Raw genomic sequence first — 14,770 nt, forward strand, 5'->3', positions numbered from 1 at the left:
GGATTGCCATTAAAATCACCAGAACAAACACTTGGATGCATCTTAAACACGGCTTGAAAATGTGAGATATCAACACAACACAGAAGGTGACTGATAGACCTGGTAAAAGGGTGAGGTACAGAGGGTCCAAGAAAACAAAACATAAAAATGAGTAAAACAGGGGGAGACTGAAACTGCTGTCATCCTTCTACAGCCAATAACAGTTTTCTGCCCAGAGGAACACATGGAGATGTTGGATGTCGCAACAAACCACAGATATTTGTGTGAGTGAATGAAGCAGATGAAAGGGCTGAAAATTCTCAGTGGTGGTAAAGTTGTCTAATTCATAGAATCTATTTTGAACAGGTGATAATTTCTTTGCTGGAATTGCCAGGTACAGGCACCTACATTATATATTGGAGTCTGCGCAATGTCTCTCCATTAACAGTAGATTATCTTCCTGATGTTCAATGAGACACAGGGCAAAAAGCAATGGTCAAAACTTAGGTGTAACCGTTCAGCATTTTGTGCTATTGGCACGTGAAAGTAAAAGCTGGAGGATTTCTTCACAGATGGGAAGAGCAGGAAGTGTACGTTTTAAAACAGGCCAGTTTCCGCTGCTCCCAAACATATAGAAGACAGCACTCTTTGGTAAATGTGGGGATCATTGTTTCAATACAATTCATACTCTGAAGTTATACTGAATGATTTACAAAGACATCCACTTAATATAAACTCAGGGAACGGGCTGGAGCTTCACTTCAATGAACTGATTCAATTATTGTAGTCAATTGTGATTCATATTAGATATTGCTCCCAAGTTTCTTGTGTGACTTTGATTGCATCAGATTGTTAATAACTGATACACTTACCAGGTGACATTATTTGTCCATTGTCATTGCAGGAGCAGGTTGTTGTTGCTGTGGAGGTGGGAGTCATTGTTACTGTTGTAGATTCGGATGTGCTGGGCGTAGTGGTGGGTGCTGTGGTGGTTTCACATTTTCCCGTATAATTCAAAATTACACAACTCTCAGTACAAAGTGTGAAAATACAGAAGCCTGATTTCCCTGCAGATCTCACAATAGCCTGCCCTGTAAGCAAACGCAAAGGAAATGAGGATTTAGACATCCAATAGCATTTCGTCATTCAGAATTTATAGATGTAGAGAACTGTGCCTCCTATATTTACATTTAAACAATAAGAAAAAGGCTCGATGATTAATATTTAAGAATGTTACACCTCAAGGAAGTTGTGTTGGGCATGGAAATTACTACTGACGATATTAGCAGCTAAACGTTTCATCATCTCATATAACATTCTTAAATCTGCTATTTTAATGCTGCTGTTAATTTGTTTGATTGGGTTTGTGCTTGCTTTAGAAATGCAGACAGAACAATGTCCGAAGAGGTCAATAAGTATTCGCCCACTTGTATTGTCAGCAATGATATGAGAGCATGCAATGTTCCTTTGATTTGTGTGCGTCAGATGTCCTCACCAGGCAAGTTTCTAATCTGACCTGTGATGATAAGGGCCCTCTTCAAATTGCACACAATACTGTGGTTGCCATTAAAATCACCAGAACAACACTTGGATGCTTCTTAAACACGGCTTGAAAATGTGAGATATCAACACAACACAGAAGGTGACTGACAGACCTGGTAAAAGGGTGAGGTACGGAGGGTCCAAGAAAACAAAACATAAAAATGAGCAAAACAGGGGAGACTGAAACTGCTGTCATCCTTCTACAGCCAATAACAGTTTTCTGCCCAGAGGAACACATGGAGATGTTGGATGTCGCAACAAACCACAGATATTTCTGTGAGTGAATGAAGCGGATGAAAGGGCTGAAAATTCTCAGTGGTGGTAAAGTTGTCCAATTCATAGAATCTATTTTGAACAGGTGATAATTTTTTTGCTGGAATTGCCAAATACAGGCACCTACATTATATATTGAAGTCTGCGCAATGTCTCTCCATTAACAGTAGATTATCTTCCTGATGTTCAATGAGACACAGGGCAAAAAGCAGTGGTCAAAACTTAGGTGTAAACCTTCAGCATTTTGTGCTATTGGCACGTGAAAGTAAAAGCTGGAGGATTTCTTCACAGATGGGAAGAGCAGGAAGTGTACGATTTAAAACAGGCCAGTTTCCGCTGCTCCCAAACATATAGAAGACAGCACTCTTTGGAAAATGTGGGGATCATTGTTTCAATACAATTCATACTCTGAAGTTATACTGAATGATTTACAAAGACATCCACTTAATATAAACTCAGGGAATGTGCTGGAGCATCACTTCAATGAACTGATTCAATTATTGTAGTCAATTGTGATTCATATTAGATATTGCTCCCAAGTTTCTTGTGTGACTTTGATTGCATCAGATTGTTAATAACTGATACACTTACCAGGTGACATTATTTGTCCATTGTCATTGCAGGAGCAGGTTGTTGTTGCTGTGGAGGTGGGAGTCATTGTTACTGTTGTAGACTCGGATGTGCTGGGCGTAGTGGTGGGTGCTGTGGTGGTTTCACATTTTCCCGTATAATTCAAAATTACACAACTCTCAGTACAAAGTGTGAAAATACAGAAGCCTGATTTCCCTGCAGATCTCACGATAGCCTGCCCTGTAAGCAAACGCAGTGGAAATGAGCATTTAGGCATCTAATAGCAATTCTTCATTCAGAAATTATAGATGTAGACAACTGTGTCTCATATATTGACATTTAAGCAATAAGAACAAGGCTTTATGGCTAATATTTAAGAATGTTACACCTCAAGGAAGTTGTGTTGGGCATGGAAATTACTACTGAGGATATTAGCAGCTAAACGTTTCATCATCTCATATGACACTCCCGAGGATGAGTTGCTACCGCGCCTGCGCAGGGCCTCGCATTCTGGGTCGGCCCGGGCAACCGCGAGAGTCCGGGTCACCGACGGAAATCTAAGATGGTGTCAAGATGGCGGCCGTGACAGTCCGGTGCTGGGATGGCTCTCCCTGCTTCGGGCGGCCAGCTCTCGCCGCTCGCTCCCGCAACCGGAGCGAGGTGCTCGGCGAGTCGGGCAGAGGCAGCGCAGCGCGGTGAGCAGCAGCAGCAGCCAAGCCGACCCGCTGGAGCACATCGGCCGGCAGCTCCTCGGCGGGATGGAATTCCGACTGGGAGGAGGGCAGCCGAGCATGGCGGCCAGAGGCCGACCCGCGAAGAGAGAGAAGTAGGGCCCGGGCCGTGGAGCCGGCGACAGTGAAGAGGAGGCCGAATTGGAGCATTCGCATCCCGACGATGTGTTCGGCGAGTCGGGCGGAGGAGTGCAGCGCAACGAGCAGCAGCAGCAGACTCACGACATGCTGCAGCACGTCGGCCGGCAGCTCCATTTCGGGTAACTCACAGTCCGGGTGGGAGGAGGGGAGCCGGGCATGGTGGCCAGAGCGGGAGAAGCAGGCCACCACACGTGTAGCCGGCAACAGTGAGGAGCAGACCGTGGTGAAGAGGAGGACGGAGAGGCTGAGGGACACCGTGCTCCCACTGCCACGGGAAGCCATTGCATTGACTCTGAACGCGGTGCTGTATGTATAGCTGACGCGTCCCTACGGGGAACAAGCATTCCATTGTACTTGTTACATATGGCAAATAAATCTAAATCTAATCTAATCTAATCTAATCTAATCTAATCTAAATCTGCTATTTTAATGCTGCTGTTAATTTGTTTGATTGGGTTTGTGCTTGCTTTAGAAATGCCAAAAGAACAATGTCCGATGAAGTCAATAAGTATTCACCCGCTTGTATTGTCAGTAATGATATGAGACCATGCAATGTTCCTTTTGAATTGTGTGCCTCAGATGTCCTCACCAGGCAAGTTTCTAATCTGACCTGTGATGATAAGGGCCCTCTTCAAATTGCACACAATAGTGTGGATTGCCATTAAAATTACCAGAACAACACTTGGATGCATCTTAAACACGGCTTGAAAATGTGAGATATCAACACAACACAGAAGGTGACTGACAGACCTGGTAAAAGGGTGAGGTACGGAGGGTCCAAGAAAACAAAACATAAAAATGAGCAAAACAGGGGGAGACTGAAACTGCTGTCATCCTTCTACAGCCAATAACAGTTTTCTGCCCAGAGGAACACATGGAGATGTTGGATGTCGCAACAAACCACAGATATTTCTGTGAGTGAATGAAGCGGATGAAAGGGCTGAAAATTCTCAGTGGTGGTAAAGTTGTCTAATTCATAGAATCTATTTTGAACAGGTGATAATTTTTTTGCTGGAATTGCCAAGTACAGGCACCTACATTATATATTGGAGTCTGCGCGATATCTCTCCATTAACATTAGATTATCTTCCTGATGTTCAATGAGACACAGGGCAAAAAGCAGTGGTCAAAACTTAGGTGTAAACCTTCAGCATTTTGTGCTATTGGCACGTGAAAGTAAAAGTTGGAGGATTTCTTCACAGATGGGATGACCAGGAAGTGTACGATTTAAAACAGGCCAGTTTCCGCTGCATCCACACATATAGAAGACAGCATTCTTTGGAAAATGTGGGGATCATTGTTTCAATACAATTCATACTCTGAAGTTATACTGAATGATTTACAAAGACATCCACTTAATATAAACTCAGGGAACGGGCTGGAGCTTCACTTCAATGAACTGATTCAATTATTGTAGTCAATTGTGATTCATATTAGATATTGCTCCCAAGTTTCTTGTGTGACTTTGATTGCATCAGATTGTTAATAACTGATACACTTACCAGGTGACATTATTTGTCCATTGTCATTGCAGGAGCAGGTTGTTGTTGCTGTGGAGGTGGGAGTCATTGTTACTGTTGTAGACTCGGATGTGCTGGGCGTAGTGGTGGGTGCTGTGGTGGTTTCACATTTTCCCGTATAATTCAAAATTTCACAACTCTCAGTACAAAGTGTGAAAATACAGAAGCCTGATTTCCCTGCAGATCTCACGATAGCCTGCCCTGTAAGCAAACGCAATGGAAATGAGGATTTAGGCATCTAAGAGCAATTCTTCATTCAGAAATTATAGATGTAGACAACTGTGTCTCATATATTGACATTTAAGCAATAATAACAATGCTCTATGGTTAATATTTAAGAATGTTAGGCCTCAAGGAAGTTGTGTTGGGCATGGAAATTACTACTGTGTAGGTTTTCGTGTTGACCTCTCGGGACGAATACATACTAAATAAGTTCGTTCGACTTCGGATGAATAATCACTAAGTTGTTTATTAACTGGAACTGACGAAATACAATAGGTAAGCTGGCTTTACACAGGAGCAATGCGAGGTAGGTCTTACTCTGACGGGGACTCCACGAGGACTGAGTCCATAGTCCTCGGGAGAGCGTGATGACGTCATCACGCTTAGTCGCGTTTTCCCGCTCTTTGGGTGTCATGTGATCGCGTCCTGACGTTAGCGCGTTGGCCTGCGCTTGGGGCAGTCATGTGACCGGCGCCGATACGTCGGCGCGTTCACCCGGTGTGGAAGCTGGCCGTTGAGGCTGCAGTCGCAACCGCGGGAGCAGGAGCTGGAGGCCGAGCTGAGCCGGCGCTTGCCGCGGGGGATCGCGTCGCTCATGTTTGCCGGCCGATGCGGCCGAAGTCGCGGTAGGCCGGGCTGTGCCGGCGGCCGTCATGGGAGGCCGAGTCGGGCCGGCAGCCACCGCGCGTACGTCACGTAATGCGTGACGTGACGTCAGCGCTACGGCGCGTCTTAAAGGGGCAACGGCCCCCACCGGTAAGTTAAAGGGGCAACGACCCAAACAGGTAAGTAATATACATACAGTTAGGTAAAAGTGAATTATATACATTAAATGTGCAAGGGACACCCGGTGGAACTGCCACAACTGACGATATTAGCAGCTAAACGTTTCATCATCTTATATAACATTCTTTAATCTGCTATTTCAATGCTGCTGTTAATTTGTTTGATTGGGTTTGTGCTTGCTTTAGAAATGCAGACAGAACAATGTCCAAAGTGGTCAATAAGTATTCGCCCACTTGTATTATCAGCAATGATAGGAGACCATGCAATGTTCCTTTTGAGTTGTGTGCCTCAGATGTCCTCACCAGGCAAGTTTCTAATCTGACCTGTGATGATAAGGGCCCTCTTCAAATTGCACACAATACTGTGGTTGCCATTAAAATCACCAGAACAACACTTGGATGCATCTTAAACACGGCTTGAAAATGTGAGATATCAACACAACACAGAAGGTGACTGACAGACCTGGTAAAAGGGTGAGGTACAGAGGGTCCAAGAAAACAAAACATAAAAATGAGCAAAACAGGGGGAGACTGAAACTGCTGTCATCCTTCTACAGCCAATAACAGTTTTCTGCCCAGAGGAACACATGGAGATGTTGGATGTCTCAACAAACCACAGATATTTCTGTGAGTGAATGAAGCGGATGAAAGGGCTGAAAATTCTCAGTGGTGGTAAAGTTGTCTAATTCATAGAATCTATTTTGAACAGGTGATGATTTTTTTGCTGGAATTGCCAAGTACAGGCACCTACATTGGAGTCTGCGCAATGTCTCTCCATTAACAGTAGATTATCTTCCTGATGTTCAATGAGACACAGGGCAAAAAGCAGTGGTCAAAACTTAGGTGTAAACCTTCAGCATTTTGTGCTATTGGCACGTGAAAGTAAAAGCTGGAGGATTTCTTCACAGATGGGAAGAGCAGGAAGTGTACGATTTAAAACAGGCCAGTTTCCGCTGCTCCCAAACATATAGAAGACAGCACTCTTTGGAAAATGTGGGGATCATTGTTTCAATACAATTCATATTCTGAAGTTATACTGAATGATTTACAAAGACATCCACTTAATATAAACTCAGGGAACGGGCTGGAGCTTCACTTCAATGAACTGATTCAATTATTGTAGTCAATTTTGATTCATATTAGATATTGCTCCCAAGTTTCTTGTGTGACGTTGATTGCATCAGATTGTTAATAACTGATACACTTACGAGGTGACATTATTTGTCCATTGTCATTGCAGGAGCAGGTTGTTGTTGCTGTGGAGGTGGGAGTCATTGTTACTGTTGTAGATTCGGATGTGCTGTGCGTAGTTGTGGGTGCTGTGGTGGTTTCACATTTTCCCGTATAATTCAAAATTACACAACTCTCAGTACAAAGTGTGAAAATACAGAAGCCTGATTTCCCTGCAGATCTCACGATAGCCTGCCCTGTAAGCAAACGCAGTGGAAATGAGCATTTAGGCATCTAATAGCAATTCTTCATTCAGAAATTATAGATGTAGACAACTGTGTCTCATATATTGACATTTAAGCAATAAGAACAAGGCTCTATGGCTAATATTTAAGAATGTTACACCTCAAGGAAGTTGTGTTGGGCATGGAAATTACTACTGAGGATATTAGCAGCTAAACGTTTCACCATCTCATATAACACTCCCGAGGATGAGTTGCTACCGCGCCTGCGCAGGGCCTCGCATTCTGGGTCGGCCCGGGCAACCGCGAGAGTCCGGGTCACCGACGGAAATCTAAGATGGTGTCAAGATGGCGGCCGTGACAGTCCGGTGCTGAGATGGCTCTCCCTGCTTCGGGCGGCCAGCTCTCGCCGCTCGCTCCCGCAACCGGAGCGAGGTGCTCGGTGAGTCGGGCAGAGGCAGCGCAGCGCGGTGAGCAGCAGCAGCAGCCAAGCCGACCCGCTGGAGCACATCGGCCGGCAGCTCCTCGGCGGGAAGGAATTCCGACTGGGAGGAGGGGAGCCAAGCATGGCGGCCAGAGGCCGACCCGCGAAGAGAGAGAAGTAGGCCCCGGGCCGTGGAGCCGGCGACAGTGAAGAGGAGGCCGAATTGGAGCATTCGCATCCCGACGATGTGTTCGGCGAGTCGGGCAGAGGAGCGCAGCGCAACGAGCAGCAGCAGCAGACTCACGACACGCTGCAGCACGTCGGCCGGCAGCTCCATTTCGGGTAACTCGCAGCCCGGATGGGAGGAGGGGAGCGGGGCATGGTGGCCAGAGCGGGAGAAGCAGGCCACCACACGTGTAGCCGGCAACAGTGAGGAGGAGACCGCAGTGAAGAGGAGGACGGAGAGGCTGAGGGACATCGTGCTCCCACTGCCACGGGAAGCCATTGCATTGACTCTGAACGCGGTGCTGTATGTATAGCTGACGCGTCCCTACGGGGAACAAGCATTCCATTGTACTTGTTACATATGGCAAATAAATCTAAATCTAATCCAATCTAATCTAATCTAATCTAATCTAAATCTGCTATTTTAATGCTGCTGTTAATTTGTTTGATTGGGTTTGTGCTTGCTTTAGAAATGCCAAAAGAACAATGTCCGATGAGGTCAATAAGTATTCGCCCACTTGTATTATCAGCAATGATATGAGACCATGCAATGTTCCTTTTGAGTTGTGTGCCTCAGATGTCCTCACCAGGCAAGTTTCTAATCTGACCTGTGATGATAAGGGCCCTCTTCAAATTGCACACAATAGTGTGTATTGCCATTAAAATCACCAGAACAAACACTTGGATGCATCTTAAACACGGCTTGAAAATGTGAGATATCAACACAACACAGAAGGTGACTGACAGACCTGGTAAAAGGGTGAGGTACAGAGGGTCCAAGAAAACAAAACATAAAAATGAGCAAAACAGGGGGAGACTGAAACTGCTGTCATCCTTCTACAGCCAATAACAGTTTTCTGCCCAGAGGAACACATGGAGATGTTGGATGTGGCAACAAACCACAGATATTTGTGTGAGTGAATGAAGCAGATGAAAGGGCTGAAAATTCTCAGTGTTTGCAAAGTTGTCTAATTCATAGAATCTATTTTGAACAGGTGATAATTTTTTTGCTGGAATTGCCAAGTACAGGCACTTACATTATATATTGGAGTCTGCGCGATATCTCTCCATTAACATTAGATTATCTTCCTGATGTTCAATGAGACACAGGGCAAAAAGCAGTGGTCAAAACTTAGGTGTAAACCTTCAGCATTTTGTGCTATTGGCACGTGAAAGTAAAAGTTGGAGGATTTCTTCACAGATGGGATGACCAGGAAGTGTACGATTTAAAACAGGCCAGTTTCCGCTGCATCCACACATATAGAAGACAGCATTCTTTGGAAAATGTGGGGATCATTGTTTCAATACAATTCATACTCTGAAGTTATACTGAATGATTTACAAAGACATCCACTTAATATAAACTCAGGGAACGGGCTGGAGCTTCACTTCAATGAACTGATTCAATTATTGTAGTCAATTGTGATTCATATTAGATATTGCTCCCAAGTTTCTTGTGTGACTTTGATTCCATCAGATTGTTAATAACTGATACACTTACCAGGTGACATTATTTGTCCATTGTCATTGCAGGAGCAGGTTGTTGTTGCTGTGGAGGTGGGAGTCATTGTTACTGTTGTAGACTCGGATGTGCTGGGCGTAGTGGTGGGTGCTGTGGTGGTTTCACATTTTCCCGTATAATTCAAAATTACACAACTCTCAGTACAAAGTGTGAAAATACAGAAGCCTGATTTCCCTGCAGATCTCACGATAGCCTGCCCTGTAAGCAAATGCAATGGAAATGAGAATTTAGGCATCTAAGAGCAATTCTTCATTCAGAAATTGTAGATGTAGACAACTGTGTCTCATATATTGACATTTAAGCAATAAGAACAATGCTCTATGGTTAATATTTAAGAATGTTACGCCTCAAGGAAGTTGTGTTGGGCATGGAAATTACTACTGTGTAGGTTTTCGTGTTGACCCCTCGGGACGAATACCTACTAAATAAGTTAGTTCGACTTCGGATGAATAATCACTAAGTTGTTTATTAACTGGAACTGACGAAATACAATAGGTAAGCTGGCTTTACACAGGAGCAATGCAAGGTAGGTCTTACTCTGACGGGGACTCCACGAGGACTGAGTCCATAGTCCTCGGGAGAGCGTGATGACGTCATCACGCTTAGTCACGTTTTCCCGCTCTTTGGGTGTCATGTGATCGCGTCCTGACGTTAGCGCGTTGGCCTGCGCTTGGGGCAGTCATGTGACCGGCGCCGATACGTCGGCGCGTTCACCCGGTGTGGAAGCTGGCCGTTGAGGCTGCAGTCGCGACCGCGGGAGCAGGAGCTGGAGGCCGAGCTGAGCCGGCGCTTGCCGCGGGGGATCGCGTCGCTCATGTTTGCCGGCCGATGCGGCCGAAGTCGCGGTAGGCCGGGCTGTGCCGGCGGCCGTCATGGGAGGCCGAGTCGGGCCGGCAGCCACCGCGCGTACGTCACGTAATGCGTGACGTGACGTCAGCGCTACGGCGCGTCTTAAAGGGGCAACGGCCCCCACCGGTAAGTTAAAGGGGCAACGACCCAAACAGGTAAGTAATATACAGACAGTTAGGTTAAAGTGAATTATATACATTAAATGTGCAAGGGACACCCGGTGGAACTGCCACAACTGACGATATTAGCAGCTAAACGTTTCATCATCTTATATAACATTCTTTAATCTGCTATTTCAATGCTGCTGTTAATTTGTTTGATTGGGTTTGTGCTTGCTTTAGAAATGCAGACAGAACAATGTCCAAAGTGGTCAATAAGTATTCGCCCACTTGTATTATCAGCAATGATAGGAGACCATGCAATGTTCCTTTTGAGTTGTGTGCCTCAGATGTCCTCACCAGGCAAGTTTCTAATCTGACCTGTGATGATAAGGGCCCTCTTCAAATTGCACACAATAGTGTGTATTGCCATTAAAATCACCAGAACAAACACTTGGATGCATCTTAAACACGGCTTGAAAATGTGAGATATCAACACAACACAGAAGGTGACTGACAGACCTGGTAAAAGGGTGAGGTACGGAGGGTCCAAGAAAACAAAACATAAAAATGAGTAAAACAGGGGGAGACTGAAACTGCTGTCATCCTTCTACAGCCAATAACAGTTTTCTGCCCAGAGGAACACATGGAGATGTTGGATGTCGCAACAAACCACAGATATTTGTGTGAGTGAATGAAGCAGATGAAAGGGCTGAAAATTCTCAGTGTTTGCAAAGTTGTCTAATTCATAGAATCTATTTTGAACAGGTGATAATTTTTTTGCTGGAATTGCCAAGTACAGGCACCTATATTATATATTGGAGTCTGCGCGATATCTCTCCATTAACATTAGATTATCTTCCTGATGTTCAATGAGACACAGGGCAAAAAGCAGTGGTCAAAACTTAGGTGTAAACCTTCAGCATTTTGTGCTATTGGCACGTGAAAGTAAAAGCTGGAGGATTTCTTCACAGATGGGATGACCAGGAAGTGTACGATTTAAAACAGGCCAGTTTCCGCTGCATCCACACATATAGAAGACAGCATTCTTTGGAAAATGTGGGGATCATTGTTTCAATACAATTCATACTCTGAAGTTATACTGAATGATTTACAAAGACATCCACTTAATATAAACTCAGGGAACGGGCTGGAGCTTCACTTCAATGAACTGATTCAATTATTGTAGTCAATTGTGATTCATATTAGATATTGCTCTCAAGTTTCTTGTGTGACGTTGATTGCATCAGATTGTTAATAACTGATACACTTACCAGGTGACATTATTTGTCCATTGTCATTGCAGGAGCAGGTTGTTGTTGCTGTGGAGGTGGGAGTCATTGTTACTGTTGTAGACTCGGATGTGCTGGGCGTAGTGGTGGGTGCTGTGGTGGTTTCACATTTTCCCGTATAATTCAAAATTTCACAACTCTCAGTACATAGTGTGAAAATACAGAAGCCTGATTTCCCTGCAGATCTCACGATAGCCTGCCCTGTAAGCAAACGCAATGGAAATGAGAATTTAGGCATCTAAGAGCAATTCTTCATTCAGAAATTATAGATGTAGACAACTGTGTCTCATATATTGACATTTAAGCAATAAGAACAATGCTCTATGGTTAATATTTAAGAATGTTACGCCTCAAGGAAGTTGTGTTGGGCATGGAAATTACTACTGTGTAGGTTTTTGTGTTGACCTCTCGGGACGAATACCTACTAAATAAGTTAGTTCGACTTCGGATGAATAATCACTAAGTTGTTTATTAACTGGAACTGACGAAATACAATAGGTAAGCTGGCTTTACACAGGAGCAATGCGAGGTAGGTCTTACTCTGACGGGGACTCCACAAGGACTGAGTCCATAGTCCTCGGGAGAGCGTGATGACATCATCACGCTTAGTCGCGTTTTCCCGCTCTTTGGGTGTCATGTGATCGCGTCCTGACGTTAGCGCGTTGGTCTGCGCTTGGGGCAGTCATGTGACCGGCGCCGATACGTCGGCGCGTTCACCCGGTGTGGAAGCTGGCCGTTGAGGCTGCAGTCGCAACCGCGGGAGCAGGAGCTGGAGGCCGAGCTGAGCCGGCGCTTGCCGTGGGGTATCGCGTCGCTCATGTTTGCCGGCCGATGCGGCCGAAGTCGCGGTAGGCCGGGCTGTGCCGGCGGCCGTCATGGGAGGCCGAGTCGGGCCGGCAGCCACCGCGCGTACGTCACGTAATGCGTGACGTGACGTCAGCGCTACGGCGCGTCTTAAAGGGGCAACGGCCCCCACCGGTAAGTTAAAGGGGCAACGACCCAAACAGGTAAGTAATATACATACGGTTAGGTTAAAGTGAATTATACACATTAAATGTGCAAGGGACACCCGGTGGAACTGCCACAACTGACGATATTAGCAGCTAAACGTTTCATCATCTTATATAACATTCTTTAATCTGCTATTTCAATGCTGCTGTTAATTTGTTTGATTGGGTTTGTGCTTGCTTTAGAAATGCAGACAGTGTCCAAAGTGGTCAATAAGTATTCACCCGCTTGTATTGTCAGCAATGATATGAGATCATGCAATGTTCCTTTTGAGTTGTGTGCCTCAGATGTCCTCACCAGGCAAGTTTCTAATCTGTCCTGTGATGATAAGGGCCCTCTTCAAATTGCACACAATAGTGTGTATTGCCATTAAAATCACCAGAACAAACACTTGGATGCATCTTAAACACGGCTTGAAAATGTGAGATATCAACACAACACAGAAGGTGACTGACAGACCTGGTAAAAGGGTGAGGTACAGAGGGTCCAAGAAAACAAAACATAAAAATGAGCAAAACAGGGGGAGACTGAAACTGCTGTCATCCTTCTACAGCCAATAACAGTTTTCTGCCCAGAGGAACACATGGAGATGTTGGATGTCGCAACAAACCACAGATATTTCTGTGAGTGAATGAAGCAGATGAAAGGGCTGAAAATTCTCAGTGGTGGTAAAGTTGTCTAATTCATAGAATCTATTTTGAACAGGTGATAATTTTTTTGCTGGAATTGCCAAGTACAGGCACCTACATTATATATTGGAGTCTGCGCAATGTCTCTCCATTAACATTAGATTATCTTCCTGATGTTCAATGAGACACAGGGCAAAAAGCAGTGGTCAAAACTTAGGTGTAAACCTTCAGCATTTTGTGCTATTGGCACGTGAAAGTAAAAGCTGGAGGATTTCTTCACAGATGGGAAGACCAGGAAGTGTACGATTTAAAACAGGCCAGTTTCCGCTGCTCCCAAACATATAGAAGACAGCATTCTTTGGAAAATGTGGGGATCATTGTTTCAATACAATTCATACTCTGAAGTTATACTGAATGATTTACAAAGACATCCACTTAATATAAACTCAGGGAACGGGCTGGAGCTTCACTTCAATGAACTGATTCAATTATTGTAGTCAATTGTGATTCATATTAGATATTGCTCCCAAGTTTCTTGTGTGACGTTGATTGCATCAGATTGTTAATAACTGATACACTTACCAGGTGACATTATGTGTCCATTGTCATTGCAGGAGCAGGTTGTTGTTGCTGTGGAGGTGGGAGTCATTGTTACTGTTGTAGATTCGGATGTGCTGGGCGTAGTTGTGGGTGCTGTGGTGGTTTCACATTTTCCCGTATAATTCAAAATTACACAACTCTCAGTACAAAGTGTGAAAATACAGAAGCCTGATTTCCCTGCAGATCTCACGATAGCCTGCCCTGTAAGCAAACGCAGTGGAAATGAGCATTTAGGTATCTAATAGCAATTCTTCATTCAGAAATTATAGATGTAGACAACTGTGTCTCATATATTGACATTTAAGCAATAAGAACAAGGCTCTATGGCTAATATTTAAGAATGTTACAGCTCAAGGAAGTTGTGTTGGGCATGGAAATTACTACTGAGGATATTAGCAGCTAAACGTTTCATCATCTCATATAACACTCCCGAGGATGAGTTGCTACCGCGCCTGCGCAGGGCCTCGCATTCTGGGTCGGCCCGGGCAACCGCGAGAGTCCGGGTCACCGACGGAAATCTAAGATGGTGTCAAGATGGCGGCCGTGACAGTCCGGTGCTGAGATGGCTCTCCCTGCTTCGGGCGGCCAGCTCTCGCCGCTCGCTCCCGCAACCGGAGCGAGGTGCTCGGCGAGTCGGGCAGAGGCAGCGCAGCGCGGTGAGCAGCAGCAGCAGCCAAGCCGACCCGCTGGAGCACATCGGCCGGCAGCTCCTCGGCGGGAAGGAATTCCGACTGGGAGGAGGGGAGCCGAGCATGGCGGCCAGAGGCCGACCCGCGAAGAGAGAGAAGTAGGCCCCGGGCCGTGGAGCCGGCGACAGTGAAGAGGAGGCCGAATTGGAGCATTCGCATCCCGACGATGTGTTCGGCGAGTCGGGCGGAGGAGCGCAGCGCAACGAGCAGCAGCAGCAGACTCACGACACGCTGCAGCACGTCGGCCGGCAGCTCCATT

Source organism: Somniosus microcephalus, unplaced genomic scaffold (genome assembly GCF_052327205.1).
Source record: "Somniosus microcephalus isolate GS21.2 unplaced genomic scaffold, FLI_Smic_1.0 scaffold164, whole genome shotgun sequence".
In the NCBI taxonomy this organism is placed as follows: Eukaryota; Metazoa; Chordata; class Chondrichthyes; order Squaliformes; family Somniosidae; genus Somniosus; species Somniosus microcephalus.